The sequence below is a fragment of the Panthera uncia genome (genome assembly GCF_023721935.1).
Source record: "Panthera uncia isolate 11264 chromosome C1 unlocalized genomic scaffold, Puncia_PCG_1.0 HiC_scaffold_4, whole genome shotgun sequence".
Classification (NCBI taxonomy): domain Eukaryota; kingdom Metazoa; phylum Chordata; class Mammalia; order Carnivora; family Felidae; genus Panthera; species Panthera uncia.
In genome coordinates this window covers 61676669-61691252 of record NW_026057585.1, presented here as the reverse complement: position 1 = coordinate 61691252, position 14584 = coordinate 61676669, and the positions used below count along the sequence as shown (strand labels likewise).

The following is a 14584-nucleotide window of genomic DNA, read 5'->3' as shown; positions in this document are numbered from 1 at the left end:
CACAAAGGAGGAAGCTAGGAGGCAGTGTGGTGCCATAGAAAGAGCACAGGCTTTAGAACCCATATGCTTAAATCCCAGCTCAAGCTCAGGACACAAGACTTAAGGGATGTCACTGAACCTCCTAGAGCCTCAACTTCCCCATGTGCAAGATGGAGAACCACACCAAGCTACCTCTTCAGATGGCAGTCTGGATTATATGATAACGCACGTAAAAGCACCTTGCAAGGGTTAAGGTTAGCCCAGAGTGAGGTTCCACAAACCCTCACTCACAGAAGGACCTCTGTCACTTCCAGTTCTACACTTTACGATGAACTTCTATCCTCAATGGGAGATGCCAATTCGGGACCAAAGTATAGTCAAGACCAATTCCCAAAATAACGTTATTTGAAGATTCACGATCTATAACTTGGCCTGTCCTGACTACAAAGATGTAAATGTTTAATCTTATGCAGTTCATTCAAGCTCTTTGCTTCCTTCTCAGAAGACTAAACAGACGAAGGTTTGAAGAAGAGAGAGGGGAAATATTTGGAAAACTGAACACCCCTAAAAGGAAGACAAGAGCCTTTCTGAAGCTGCGATTCAACCCACACTGATGGCTGGAGTGGAATAAGCAGAGAAATGCTGCCCCCAATAGAGCAAGCCCTCCCAGACCTCAGACAGGAGGTAGGGAGCCTGCTCACCCTCCTCCCCACAGCCCACCAGTAAAACAAGCAAGGCCGTAATCCGTGGTGTATATCAACACAATACCTATGAGCAGCACAAGTGACAGCCAAAATCAAGACAAGTGACCTTACTGGACTTACGGGACACACTCAGGCCCTCCACACCACTAGGATACTGCCGGGCAATGTGCGTTATCATTAAAAGGTAAAAGACCTCATTTTTAACTCTCCCTGACAGGTAGGCATGGCCAGCCTCCTGCCCTCCCACCCCCAGGGTCACCTCTCCCTCCTCGCTAAAATTAGGAGGCAACCAGAAGTTCTCCTGGGAAAAGACTGGGGACATATTTAAAAGAGCTCAGCAAAGAAGGGTTCACAGCCTAGCAAGTATTTGTTGGGTAGTTTCAGGAAATATTTAGAATGTACCCCTTTTCATTCCCAGTGTGGCATCGCATTTGATTATCTTCACCCGGGTTTTGATTTCCACGGTTAGGACAAGCAGAGGACACCACCGACCAACACATCCACACAAGTACCCTAGCAGGGGGAAGAACTCCACTTTCCTCACCAGTCATTCACTTCCTCACTCTGGACCATGAGCTCCCCAAGAGCATGCTGGGGGCTGCTGCCAACACTGTACCCCCGGACAATCCCCGGCACAAGTAGCTGCTCAAGTAAGAGCAAGCTTCCTCAGGGGGCGCCTGGACGGCTCAGTTGGGAGAGCATGTGACGCCTGATCTCGAGGTTATGGATTCGAGCCCCACCTTGGGTGTACCGATTACTTTAGCAGCCCAGTCGGTGAAACGTCAGACTTTGGATTTCAGCTCAGGTCGTGATCTCACCATTCGTTGAGTTCAAGCCCTGCATCGGGATCCGTGCCGGCAGTAAGGAACCTGCTCTGTCGCGCTTTCAAAGTAAATAAATTTAAAAAAACAAAAAACAAAAAAAACTTTCCTCATGTCCACTGAGTGGTGTCAGTCCACAGAGCAGGCTCTCCACTGACAGTCCTCTCGTCCCCCAAAATAGGCCTGGCAAAGGAAGGAGGTTGGGGGACACCAGGGATGGCTCTGCTCTGTGGAAAGACCAATTAGCTAATGAGTGGAGGAGGGGCATCTGGGCGGAGGCCCTCCTCAGAGCCACAGAGGGTGGCGAGTGAGGACTCCGCCGGGTTGAAACCTCCACCCCACCCCAGGCTCCCCCAGGAGGGCCCTATACACAGGCACGGGCTCCTGCGACCCGGAGAAGGAAGTTATTCCACCAGGAAGGGTCACCCAATGGTACATTTCCCACCCCACGTGCTCCCGGCCTTGAAAGCTTCAGGAAATAGCAGGCCCCCAAATCTACCTTGTTTTTTTTTTTTTTTTTCCATAGACCAGGTAGTTGGTTTTATTTATTTAAGTCCTAGTTTATCTTCTTAAGCTGTCCAAACATTTGCCAGAGTATCTCAGCCACATGCTAGGCTGCCCTAGGGGTTAGTTCTGCTTTTAGTGGTGGATTTTTTCCCCCTTTCTCTCCCCCCTCCACCTGATAACAGCAGAGCCTCACATTTATAAGAGCTGTGTGCTTCCCGGGAGTCACTAATCTGACTGGATGGGGGTGGGGGGCTAGAGTGACGGGTCTCAAAGTGCGTTTGCACAGCACACTCTTGTGTCACTCTGACTGCACACTTCCATGGGGAGTCTGGGAGAGTGGGAGGGGCATAACCCTCCCAGCCTCCACCGTAAGGATGCTCCACTTTCTGGAGGGCATTCTTGGGAAGGGAGGCACCAGGCCTTAGGAAGCCCACTCTAGCACAGCACCCCTGAACCCCCAGATACTGTCTGCGGAGTCACATCTCAGTTCCACAGGAAAACGATAAAGACATTGGCTTGTCGTAGCCACGTGAGACTTCCAATCCAGACTGCAAAGCTCTTCAATGGCACCCTGCCTTGTTTTGCCAATCTGGGAAATGGGTACAAATGTTCCCTTCTCCTCAACTCCCAAGAGAAGGACCAACAGAGGACACGTGACAGCCCTCAGCAATAATGTGAATACTGAGCACTTCTTCACCTGGAAGAAAAGCATTATTTAGCACTATTCAAAGAAATGAGGGACGATCTTGCTACCATATCAGCCATCTGATACCACACTGACAGTTACAAAGAAGAGGGGTAACCTTCATTTACACTCCTTTACCCCCACTAACCACAGTGTCCTCAGGCCCTCAAAGAAGCAGCCTCTCAAAGTAGTTTCTTAAAAAAACAAGAAGTTGTGTATGAGCAAGGAGCAGAACAGTGCTGTCCCTGAAACAACCCCACGTACCACTGATTTTTTTAATGTTGAAATAAAAGCCTAAGAAAGCCATACGCTGACAAAAAGCAAGCAGGGTTTGTTTTTTGTGTTTTTTTTTTTTTTCCTCTCCCTGTAAAGATGTATCACAGGGAAAATATAGAAGGAAAGGATACAGGGAAAAAGTATGCTGTTTTGTGGTAGAGTTTCCTTAATCAGACTTAAGCTGGGATTTGCCAAATCTTACAACTCTTCCGAACAGGGTAATTTGCATAGAGCTAGACACTCCTGCTCTCCAAGAGTCTGGACAGACTACCTCCCAGTTACCAGAGTGGAAACCTAGGGGGCAGACCAGATTCATGGCAAGGTTGGGCCTCAGGAGAGCTCAGGTTGGTCCCTAACTCAAGTAAGACATTCTTCCCTGAAGAAATTCTTCAGCTGAATGTCTGACTTTAGCTCAGGTCCTGATCTCACAGTTTCTGGGCTCGAGACCTGCATTGGGCTCTGTGCTGACAGCTCAGAGCCTGGATCCTGCTTCGGGATTCTATGTCTCACTCTCTCTCTGCCCTTCCCCCACTCACACTCGCTCACGCTCTCTCTCAAAAATTAATAATAAACATTAAAAAACAAATACAAAGAGAACACTCTAGAGCTAGGGCTGGCAAACTAAAGTCCACAAGCCAAATGTTAATAAAGTTTTACCGGAACAGACACACCCCTTCATTTCTGTATTATATACGGCTGCTTTTGCGCTACGATGCAGGGCTGAGTAGTTGTGACAGAGACCATGCAACCCACAAAGCCTAAAATATTTATTACGTGGCCCTGCACGGAAAAAGCTTGCTGAACCTTACTCTGGAGTCAAACATAACCCACTACAAAGGGTGTAATAATAGATGGGTTTCAAAGAATGAGGATAGCTGGTTCGGCACCTCCACTTCAGAGATGGAGAAACTGAGGCACGAAGAGGAGGAGGTGACCTGCCAAGGTCAGGCTGCAAGAAAGACTGACAGGTCCCTCCTGCCTTCCAACCCAGCACTCCTTTTAACACAACACAATAGGTGAGGCTTCTCAGAATAAAACACCAGCAACGGGGGAAAAAATATAAACAGAAAATTCAATTCTGCAAATGTGAATGCCTGGCCCAAGTTTAACATCAGCAATGTAAAAAATGGGGAGGGGAAGGCGACATAGAATGGCCTATGCAAATTAATATCCAAAAAGACACACTATTTTAAGCCCTTTAGAAATACCCCTTCCACATACGCAAAGCGCATGTGCTAATTACAAATCCCGCCCTCTCCCTGCCCAGGCAGAGGCCCACCCCTCCTCACCACTGTGGTAGTGAACTTGGCAGTGCTGAACCCAAACAGCCCGTCTTTACCAGTTGTCTGCAATTTCAGCTTCTCTTGGTTCTCACACAACTCTGCCCTTGAGGAGACCAAATTAGAGAGGTCTGTGCTCATTTTAACACTCTAAGACCTCTCCCAAAAGGAGCGCCCAGCACTTCCCCCAAAACAGCTACTGGAAATCAGGCTGAGAGGGAAATGCAGATGGGAAAGACCCAGGCCTCCGCAGAAGGGGCAGGAGGGAGGGTTCACATCCACATCCTCCCTTTCCAGAGCCTTCCTCAAACCAGCACCAGGGAAAACCCTGGACACCGTGAACAGTGCATAGGGGTGAAGCAATATTACAAAGTGAAAATTAATTAGCTGGCATGTTGACAGAGGCTCCATTGTGCCGCACGGTGAAGCAATCAAAGTGCAAGGGCATCACACACAATGTCGAAAGGCCCTTGGCAGCCACAGGTACGAGAGGTGAGGACATGCTCTGTCGTGTCACCAATATGGTTCCCTCAAGGAAGGTATGCATGCGTGTGTGTGTGTGTGTGTGTGTGTGTGTGTAATGGCTAGTATAAGACAAACCTGGAAGTAGATTTTCTTAAATGAATTTCAAAAACAAGCAATGACCAGCAACCTGACACGACTCTACTCTTCGAAAAGCTGAAGGGAAGGGCAAACACAAACTGAGGAACAGCAGGCAGCTTGCCTGTGAGCCACTGAGTGGCCCGAGAGCAGGGCAGGCAGGTTGGGAGTTGTCACTCGCAAGGCAGATGCCAGGAAGGGCAGCTACTCCCCCACTCAAGTGACAGAGCAGGGAGGGGAGGAGGCCCAACTATTACAGATATTAATGGCTCTAGGTGCTCCCTGACGTGCTTGCAATCACCCTATCCAGCCATGTCATGAACTGCCACTCCCACCCGCCCGCACACCCTGGCCATCCCCAGCTCTGCCAGCAGCGGCCTCACCCCCCAGCCTTGCTCATGCTGGTTGCTACACCCCTCCAGACTGACTCTCCCTGAAATCCAGTGGGCTGTGCAGCACGGCCAGTGAGAGCAATGAATGCCTATGCTCAAATCCTCGCTCAGACCCTTACTGTGTGATCTAGGGCGGCCCGCTTAACCTCTCTGTGTCTCAGTTTCCTCGCCTATAAAACTACAGTTCTCGCCTCATGGTTATTCGTGTGGGTAAGATGAGTTAGGTTACATAAAATGTGGTGAACACTGACCGACACAAAGTCAAGGCTGAATAAGTTAGCATTATTAAGGCCCCCCCACCCCTCCTTCTTGGAGAGCACTGCCTTCAGAAAGCCTTCCCTAATACCCTCCGTGGTTTAACTGCTCCCCCACTGGAGCCCGGGGCTCCAACTGCTGCTAACACCTCTCTGGTGACATTTATAGCTTACTTATAGCTTATGTTGTATGCATGGCTATTTATATAATTGTTGTCCACATGACTCTGAGTTAGGCAGAGTAACTAACTACGTCCATTCCTATATCTTGCAATGCGGGGGCACAATCTCAGGTAACTTTCTCGAACCTTCATTTGTGCCTTATACCAGACCATTACATTGTTGGCTCATAATTCTCTCAAAAACCCTGTGACGCTCCGGACTCTTACCCCAAGTATATGGACGAGAGATTTGATGCTTTATCTCTCATGAATGGGTGACTTACCCAAAGTTACAGTGAGTTATCATGCTGCTATTTAATTTGGGTTTGCTGAAATTAAAGAAATAGAGTGGGCACGCAATAAGGCCTCCTGTCAGAACTGAAATGGCTTTCAGGGCTGAACCAGAGCAGATATTAATACATGTAAATGCAAAGAAAGGGACCAGAAGGTTAAGTCTGGTTGTCAGAAGAAAGAGGGCAGCAAGGTGCAAGGAGGTGCTCTTTACTTTTTATTTTATACACCTCTGCATTTTAGCAGTATTTAACACAAGAAGTACTTGGGTACCGGGGTGCCTGGGTGGCATCCGACTTTGGCTCAGGTCATGACCTCACAGCTCATGAGTTCAAGCTCCACGTTGGGCTTTGTGCTGACAGCTGAGAGCCTGGAGCCTGCTTCAGATTCTGTGTCTCCCTCTCTCTCTGCCCCTCCTCTGCTCGTGCTCTGTCTCTCTCTCTCTCTCTCTTTCCCTCTCAAAAATAAACATTAAAAAAAAGGTGCTATTCACATAATTAAAAATTAAGAACCACGTTATACTCATCTCCTACAAGACCTGTAACCACTCAGACTTAATTCGAATAAAGGTTAGAGATTCCTGGACAAAAGGCGTGGCACGATCCAGCTTTGTAGTCAGACAAACCAGGCTGCCAGTCCCAATACTGTCCCTCTTATAGCTGAGTGACACTGTTCACGGTACCCAAATTCTCAGCGCCTTAGGTCCCTCGAGCAGGAAAGGGACCACGTGATCTCACGGGGCTCATCTGAAGCAGCAAACAAAGTTCTGATGCACCATCTGCACACAGAAGGCCAGAGTGTGGCTGCCTCCCCCTCGTTGGAAGGGTTCATTCTAGTCCATATCCACGAGTCGGTCCTCCTCCAAAATGATCTACTTGAGCCAAAAGGAAGAGGGGAAAAAAGAATGCCACCAACCACTGCTGCTGCCCATAAACCTCCACCCCTGGTGCTCCCGGGCAGCTCAGTTGGCTAAGTGTCCAACTCTTGATTTCGGTTCAGGTCATGATCTTAGGGTCATGATATGGAGCCCCGCAGGGGCTCCGCACTGGGTGTGGAGGCTGCTTAAAGATCCTCTCCCTCCCTCTTCCTCTGCCCCTCGCCAACCCCCTCTCAGAACACCAACCACCCTTTAGGAGCCAGGCAGGATCCAGGCAATAAAAGTGGCGACAGAAACCTTCTTGTAAACGAGGCCCCTGATACCCCATTGTCTCTGTAGTCCAATCTGTGCCTCTTGCACAAGGTTTCAGGGACATAAAAAGCATTCATATAAATGGGTCTCCACTACCAAGCTCTTACACGGGGAAAAAACCTCTCAATCTAAGTCAGTTAATATGTATGAAGTCCCGGCCGCTGGAGCGGAGCTTCAGCAGGGTGAGAGGAGAAAGAACAAGGGGTCGGGGCCCTTCAGTGCCAGACCGGCCAGATAAGACAGCATGGCCAACAACATGAGGCCCTCCTCTGACTTCCCAGGTGCTGGTTACCTAGGCCAAGGCTGCCTGTGCAGCCGGCGTCTTCCGACTCCGCTGGTTAATACTTTTGCCAAGAACGACGCTGGGAAGTGAACCTCGGAGGCTATGAAGCGATGTGGTGGCAATTCTGATGCACTTGTGGTTATAAAGCATGCTGTGGATACCATGTGACCCAACTATTCCACATCTAAGAATACCATCCCATCTATGTGCACAAATAGCCACGAGGACGTTCATCACAGTACTGTTTACAACACGAGAAAACCGGCAACAATCTCAATGTTCCATCATGAGGGACCAGTGAATTACCTGGTGATCACTGGAAGACACAAAGTGTCTAAAGACATGGGAGGGCAGAGGCTTATGGGAGCCCTTCACAAGACACCAAATCAGAGGCTTTGTGATGAAACAGACAGCTGTTAGGATGGAGATATTACATCGTAGCCCAGGAAAAAAGACTTGTTCTTGGACTGACAACCAGACCACAACTGTCCTGGGGAGGGGGGGGGGGGGGGGGGGGGGGGGGGGGTGCGGGGGGGAGAGGGTGTGGGAATCAGGGACCCCTGGGTGGCTTAGTTGGTTAAGCGTCCAACTCTGCTTGATTTCGGCTCAAGTCATAATCTCACAGTTCTTGAGTTCAAGCCCCACGTTGGGCTCTGCACAGACAGCACAGAGCCTGCTTGGGAATCTTTCTCTGCCTCTCTCCCCTACATGCACATGTGCTCTCACTTTCTCTCTCTCTCTCAAAATATAAATAAACATTTGAAAATACTGATCACCGGGACACCTGGGTGGCTCAGTCAGTTGAGCATCCAACTTCAGCTCAGGTAATGATCTCATGGTTTGTGGGTTCAAGCCCCACGTCGGGTTTTGTGCTGACAGCTTGGAGCCTGGAGCCTGGAACCTCCTTTGGATTCTGTGTGTGTGTCTCTCACTCTGCCCCTCCCCCGCTCACGTTCGGTCCCTCTCTCTCTCTCTCTCTCTCAAAAATAAAATAAACATTAAATATATATATATATATGTATATATACATTCATCACCCACTACAACCCAGTCACTTTCCCACCTGTAGTATTTCTGAAACCGTTTTAGGATTCCTCAACCAGATAAGGTCCTGTGGCCAAACACGTTTGAGAATCACTGTATTTTATACTATCTGTCCACACCCCACTACCTTACCGTACCCGACTTCTGAGATCTGCAATGCATCCCAATGCACTAAAAACTCGAGAAGCCCTAGTTAAAGAAACTGCTTACCCCTGCATTTCGCACAAGAAGCTGGCTGCAGACCCTTCACTGAAACCTGTTTGAACATCTCACTGAAGAGCTGGGGAATGCTGACAAACTAGAAAGTACCCAGATGTGGCTGGGAGGCATGGGGATCCCTCTAGGGAATCTTCAGCTAAGCCATCTCTTTTCTCTGGGCACAACCACTCCGCCTGGGAACTGAACTAAATCAGAGGGTCACAGGGGCCAAGAGGGGAGGTGTACAGGTGGGAGGTTCAGCAGGCAGGACTCAGCACCCCACGTCCCTTCAACTAGTGGACAGTTCCGTTTTCTGTTTTATTATTTGGTCTTCCACAGAAGCCTTCATTTAAAGAAAGGGCTCTCTTGCCACGAAGAAAAAAAAGTAAGTTAAAAAAACTACCGAAGCCTATGCCCTGTAAGGTACCTTCTAACCATTACAGTTGGCTTTCTTTAAATTTGTATTTCATGTGGGAGAGTCCTCTCAAATGGAAGGGCCGGGCCAGTCTTTCTGGAAAAGGTGAGGGTTTGAGCTGAACTTACTCCAAAAGAGGCTCCGCAGGTTTAGGGTTGGGGATGAACCAGGGAGCCTGCCCGTGGGCAGGAAGGCGGGGAGCCGGGTGACACTGCTGGGGGAGATGAGAGGGTCTGTGCAACTAAGTGGACGGATGAAAAGGCACCTTGGAAACCAAGGTCAAGAATATCCACGTGGAGGCTGACAGCAAGAAATCGGCTGATGTTTGAAGAGTTACGCGATCAAAACAAGAGAGCCACTAGTTAGGTGACCGTGGCGGACGGTTTCTGTGGCTCAGCATGGAGGCAAGGCTGAGGTGAAGAAGTGCTCATGGTCTGGCTATCATCCAAGGTCAGATGCAGAATTCAAGGTTCAACTTGAATGAGAACTTCAAACTCAACCTCCACCTCAAACCTGGTATCTGATGATGCCCAGAACCGGCCTGGATATTCAGACTCGCCAACCAGTCTGAGAACGTGACCCTGGTCTTTTGGCCGAGATAGAGGATTCTCAAGGATGGCACCCCCAACGACCTCCTGGGCACATACACCCCTCGACGTTATCACCCCTCCACCACGCGGGATCCCCACATCCCGTGAGGGTCTTTGTGTGGAGTGGAAGGTCATCCTTGGGACGACCCATGAGAAAGCAAAACACGGAGTGGAACTCGGGGGTATCTGGAAGAGAAAGGCGTCTGTGCTGCCTCCTCCATGCTTTCTCCAACTAGGAGGGTTCAATCACGTTTCGGCAATTAGCTTGTCCCACCTTCCATCCCCTTCTGGATCACCATCTGGCACTCCATTTCGAGCAGCCCTCCCTCCGTCAACCACTACGCATCTCACTGAGACTCTCCAGGGCCTTCCTGGAAGCCGGTAGTTGGCTCTGTCAGAAAGGTGCACGGCTTCCAACTGGAATCCAGTTACAGCGCGCATCCGGCTTTCACTTATCTAGAAATCCAAACAACCAGGAAACGCAGGCAACGTCACTGGCCCACTTCCAGCTCGTGTGTGACACCGACGACAAGGAACTCCCCTTGCATGCCGATGTTGTTCAGCTGACAACGGCCGGCTAGAATGCGCTACTAAAAGTAACCGGGAACCCGAGGCGCAAGGGAAAGAGTCACGGTGATCAACTTGCAATGTCTGATGCGAGCAAGGGAGGAGTGTCGGTGTGTGCACCAAGCATTTGCCATCTGTCCTGTGTACCACGACTAGACTGGATTTTACTCCCAGCTTCATCGTATACTAGACGTGTGACTTGGGAAAGTCACAAAAGCCACCTACCTGCCTTTTCCTCCACAAAACAGGATAATAAGCCTTGTCCGTCACTCCACCAGGACTGCTGGAGGGTGCCAACAAGCTTGCGTACTGGAGACCGTGCTATAAAGTATCCAGTGCGGGGGATTATTATATTTAAGGGATTACAGTTCCTCTCCACAAGAGTGGCCCTGAGGCACTACACGATCCTGAAGAGGCTTCTAAATCAACAAAGAATTAGCACAAGCGCGGTGGCTGGGAGGGTGGCAGTCCTGATGAGGCACGGCTCACTTCTGAAGTTGGGAACGGTTCTCTGCCGCCGTCACACAGGACAAGGAGACCCGGGATCCCTGCGTCCTCACGGATTCTTCCTGATGTTGCCTGGCACTGTGCTGTGGCCACACACAGCCTGGAGACCCAAAGGCTCAGAACCACAGGGGCCGGTTTGCAAATCGACAGGGACAACTACCTCATCCCAGCAGGGGTGAGGCGGGAGAGAAGTAATGAATGATACCGCTGCCCGGAGACCACTCAAAGGGGGTCTGGAGGTCTTGTAAAGGGCCATGGTGAAAGGCTCCAGGCAACCCCAAAGCTACGGACGCTTGTTCCACTGCATTATTTCTATAACTGTATTGGGTCACCATGCTGGCAGACGCTGGACTCTCCACACAGGGGCCGCACGTTCTCGTAGGACAGAGGTGTTCGGGGTCTGGATTTGGTCTGGGCGGGGGGGGGGGGGGGGGCGGTTCATACACCAGCACCAGGGACAACTGCATCGCTGTGGAGTAGAGACACCATCACAAGCTCAAGCATCCAAGTGGGGGAGTCCAGCTCTCAGGGTTTGAACGCTGGGTCTCCCATGCTGAGAGAGCCTGGAAAACACCCTTAAATTCTCTGTGGCCCAGGTTTCAACTGCAAAATGGGATATTGCCTGCCTTACAGGGTTGGTTATGGGGATTAAGTCACTTCACGCATCCAAGACCAGAGTCTGGCACAGACCAAGAGACCACATGTCCACGAGAAAGCTTCACCTTACACAACCAGCATGTTTGGAAGGCGGTCTCTGAGAAAGCCCTGGTAAAACTGTAAGCCTTGCCTTACGACACACAGGAGGGCCTGGCAGAGCCTTCCCATGATGTAACGCAAGAGGGCAGGGACAGGAGGAGACACGCCCGACTCAGAATCTCAGCGCGTCTTGCCAATTATTGTGACTTTGGATGCATTATCCACCCTCCAAGCTGTTTCCTTTTCTATAAAGCGAGGCCAAAATCACCCCACAGGACTGATGAGAGGACCATCAATAATAATTACTAATATCAAGAGATAAGACACAATAATGAAAATGACTACTGTTTACCAGGGCCGTGCGTGTGCCAGTGCTGGGCCGGGCACTCTGCCCACGTTTTATCTAATCCTGCCCAAGTCCCACAGGCTCCTGGCCTCTCAATCAAGGACTGTGGGGGAGGGGAGAGACTGCCTTATGGTCGGATATTTTCTCCCTTGCAACCACCCCTCCTGAAGTTGCTGGGGGGGCCACAGCTCCCTGCCCACAAAGCACTCTCTGGACATACCCCACAGAGCAGACTCCATCCAAGAACCTCACTTCAGAGACACGGGTTATTCTCATTTTACAGATAAAGAAACTGAGGCAGGGAGGACTCCCCAGCTCGTCCAACTAGTGGGTTGTACCGCTAGTTAATGAGCATCTCCCTCTCGGCAATAGATCCGATCCTGTCAGGCAAGGCAGTAACTCAGAAGAGGCCATGGTGGGGATGTGTCTCTGGAGCTTGGCTCTCAGGGTGTGAACGCGGGATCTTCCATGCTGTGTGAGCCTGAAAAAGCCCCTTAATTTCTCCGTGGCCCAGGTCTTCAACTCCAAAATGGGATAATACTTGCTTCACATGGGGCGCCTGGGCGGCTCAGTCGGTTAAGCCTCCGACTTCGGCTCAGGTCATGATCTCACGATGTGTGAGTTCGAGCCCCACGTCAGGCTCTGTGCTGACAGCTCAGAGCCTGGAGCCTGTTGCGGATGCTTTGTCTTCCTCTCTCTCTGCCCCTCCCCCGATCACACTCTGTCTCTCTCTCAAAAATAAATAAACATTAAAAAAAAAAAAACTTACCTCACAGGGTGGGTTATGGGAACTATCACTTTGCACACACAAGACCAGAGCCTGGCACAGACCCGGAGCCCAAATGTCAACCGCTGTCGCTGTCCACAGGCCTCCAAAACAAAGATCTGCACCTGCCGGGGAAGTGCTTCCCCTCCACTTTCTCTTCCTCTGTCTCCTTTGCAGCCTAGCGGCAATACCCCCTCCAGAAGCCCCTGAGGCTGCCGGAGACTCCCCTGTCTGGGTTCCTTTCAGATTCTGCCTGGATCCCCTTCCCAGCACGGACTAGGAGCTACCTACTCGACTGTCAATCAGTCTGCCCACCCCTCTGGACAAAGATCAACTTGATCCTCACCCAGTTTTGTACCCCCTGAGCACCATGCTTTTGGCAGGACCCAGATGACACTCGATAAATGTAACCAAGTGACTGGCAAGCCACCCTCCGCAGGTTTCCAGTTCTCACACCAGTCATCTTTTACAGAGGGGCCAGGAGTGTCAGAGAAGGTGCTAAGCATCACACATCTGCACTGCTAATGTACACCTGTACCTTGACCCGTTTTCTGGATGGGTAAACTGAGGCTCAGTGGGGCCATGTGATTAAGTTAAGGCCACACAGCTGGAGACGAGCTGGGCCAGGACAAGAGCAAAGTCTACGGACTCCAGCAGACCTTACTGCCTAGTCATCCTCTACTTTGTCTTTGCTTTTCTTCCTTTTCTGTTCTTTTGTGTGTATGGTCTAACAGAGATGTGGCATCTTTTTGCACAAAGTGAGGTGTCCCTGCATATAATTTCCCCGTTACTGGGAACAATTAATAGCAAACCAACGGGCCTCCTCACTGGATGGCTCTGAGGCACCCAGGCCCTCCCCCCAGTGTCACCTGCACTAACCCACTGACACAGACACTCAAATGCCACCTGACTGACTGACAGCCTGGCTTCCACCTTCTTCCCTCTTCCCCTCGAGGGCCCCCAGAACCAACAGGGGAAGTTGGTTGCTAATAGCAACGGCCTTGGGAGCAAGGTGAGACCTAGCAGCCTGCTGCCGAGGGCTGGAGGGAAATTTTCAAGAGCCTCTGGGGCCTCTTTCCATCAATCAAGCCGGCCTCTTCCCTGCCTGGGCCTCAGTTTCCTCTTCTATAAAAAGCAGGCGCCACCTTCCCTGATTCTAGTTGTAGAACTGAGAAGTTTTGGGAATCCAGCCAACTGGGCCTCTGACTGTGGGGCGGGGGGCGGGGGGTGGGGGGGTGGGGTGCTGGTTGGATTTGGATGGGTCAGCAAGTGTTGTTTTTAAAACACAGGAATGCCTCTCAGCACCCTAGCTCGGCAGACCCCACCCCCACCCCCACACACACATATTTACACCCAAGAGCAGCGTCTGAGCTGAGTGCCATGGGCTGAGCCTGTTCCAGGCTATGTGTGATCGGGACCACCGGAGCTAGAGCTACCATTATTTCATCCCATAATCCCTACTAGACTATAAACCTGCTTGGACAGGAAAGACCAGCTATTCTTGATGTTTAGAGTTGGCACCCAGGAAGTTCACAGGAAAGAGACACAGGTTGTCTGGGGGTGGCCAGCGTGGCCCGATGGCTGGGAGCCCTGAGTCCTGACTCCTACAGCTACCCACAAGGTGGGCGCGGGCTCCGGGAATACAGCCCCTCTGAGCAAACACCCTGGGAAAGTGGTCTCAGTCCCCGTGACCCTTGTTATGAACCCCCTCAGCAAGCCACAAAAGGGCAATCATCACTCCTTTCAGGAGCCATGGCCCTGCCCCTCCCGGTGCAAGTTCCTGACTTGTCCAAGCCTTTCCAGGATTATCAGTACCAAATCCCTAACATTTTCCGGAGAGAAACTGATTCACAGACCACTCTCAACTATCCTCTGGTTGGAGGCTTATGCTCTCCCCACCTCATAGCTGAAGAAGCTGTGGGTCAGATAAAGAAGCAGTCAACGAAGCCGTTCACAGGGCACAAGCTTTCCCCGGCTCTCTGCCTCCTTTCCCAAAGCAAACCCCCATCCCCTACCATACTAAGCACCCAGCC

The 14584-nt window shown here is 50.8% G+C and overlaps 1 protein-coding gene across 5 annotated transcripts in view; it reads right to left on the bottom strand.

Moving 5' to 3' along the window:
• SSBP3 (single stranded DNA binding protein 3) overlaps positions 1 to 14584 on the bottom strand; it is a 163033-nt gene that overhangs the window by 118611 nt on the left and 29838 nt on the right. The window lies entirely within an intron of this gene.